Source organism: Pygoscelis adeliae, unplaced genomic scaffold (assembly GCF_000699105.1).
Source record: "Pygoscelis adeliae isolate BGI_AS28 unplaced genomic scaffold, ASM69910v1 Scaffold34, whole genome shotgun sequence".
NCBI lineage: Eukaryota > Metazoa > Chordata > Aves > Sphenisciformes > Spheniscidae > Pygoscelis > Pygoscelis adeliae.
In genome coordinates this window covers 3,177,144-3,178,958 of record NW_008824658.1, presented here as the reverse complement: position 1 = coordinate 3,178,958, position 1,815 = coordinate 3,177,144, and positions in this window count along the sequence as shown.

The following is a 1,815-nucleotide window of genomic DNA, read 5'->3' as shown; positions in this document are numbered from 1 at the left end:
AGCAGGAGTTTCAAAAATAAGAATAAGCTTACATATCTACTTCAGTATATTCTGAAGAATGAACTAACACAGGACTAGAAAAAGTTTCCATAGTAAGCGGTGACAGCAAGAAAAGTAGTCTAGAAACAAAGATAGCACTAAAAAAAAAAATCATGATTGTGCAAATTTACATAGAGCACCACTGGTTGCCTCTGTACTAACTGGAGGCATTAAGAAGGAAACTTGTAAATGGCAAGTCTGTTCCGAAAAACAGTTTTTTTGATATTTTCATACTATTTGTGACAGGCTGGTAGTTAAAAAACACAATAGACACCTGCATCAATGTTTTCTACAGAAATCTGTTTTTAAAATACAAATACAATGCAAACAGGGACAAACTGTGCACAGTTTGAGAGACTTTGAGTGACTGGTACACCCGTTGAGTCAGTCATGATCTAGGTCTCGCAAAAATCTTACTCATTTATGATACGTTAATAAGAAATAAAAATACTAATGTAGCGAATGTCAAACAAAAATGCCTGAAGGATCAAGACAAAATTAAAACCGATTAGTGTTTAATTTACATGCCCTAATTTCTTCTCTTCTTACCCAGCTCCAAAGCCATTTTACTCGATTTTCAACCTACATAACTCAAATTACGAAACACGCTCAGGTTTCAGTTATTCTACTTTTGAGTTCTGAAGAGTCCCCCACACACAGTCAGTTATAGGTGAATTGAGGACTTTACTTATGATTGCCTTTTTTCTTTTTTTCTTCCCCATTTCGCAGAAGGCAGGCTGCACTAAGGCTCTATAGTGGACAAATAACTAAATAAAATCACCATTGAAGTGTCCTGCAGAGGGGGGCTTGCGGGTGGAAGGATGGACATTTGACACAGAAAACTGGAGAAAAGGTTTAGCTGAAGACTAACTGCATCTTAACTACACTCAAGTGCAGACAGAATTACTGGAATTAAGACGGAAGTTGCAAATTCTGTCCCTAAAGCAGCCAAGTAAATGCAAATGAGGAGGAAATTGTTAGAATCGGTCTGTGCAAGGCCCGAAGTGGCCACAATCCATTTCACAGTAGGAGCCACCTTAAGATTTTTTGACTGTTATGCACTCCCTCTAAATTTATGCACCGGAGCACTTCACTTATGTAATACTGACAGCTGACGTGAACATATGCATTCCTATAGCATGTGGTCCTAATCCGTATCACAGGCCGTCTTCAATCCCACATTTTGCCATAAGGTTTCTCAAACAGGAGCCATGGACCTTTTGTAAAAGATCCATAAAGAAAGTGCCTCAGGAAGGCCACAGAAGTCCTGCCATAAGCTGCCTACGCTGCAGTTTCTAAATGTCTCTCCTCGAAAACTTGGCAGGCTGTACGGATCGGAGGAGGTTAAAGGCTTTTATTCCTTTGAGATGACTAAAGTCCGCCAGGCCAGGCCGATCTGAGCGCCTGGGGCACAGGCACGCAGGAGCAGGTCCTACAGGAAACACCCACTGCCCCAACCCACGGCCATGATGTCCGCTGCCACGCCGGTCTTCCCTCGGGAGGCCTCTGGAGCCGGGGAGGGGGAGGAAAGGCTCGACTCCGTTGCCATCTGGGCAGGCGCCAGACACCTCCGTGCAGGCCGGGCTGAAGAGCCGAGCTGCGCGGCCCCCCACCCCGAAAGTACCCACCGCACGGGAGGCCCCAGCTCTGCCCGCCCCAGCCCCCACACGCACCTCCGCAGAGGCCCTCTCCGCCACAGGAAACCCCGGCCGGGGGAGTCCTGTACCGAGGATCCCTCCTCCCACCCTAACACCTCCTCAGTCGACCCCTCACGCA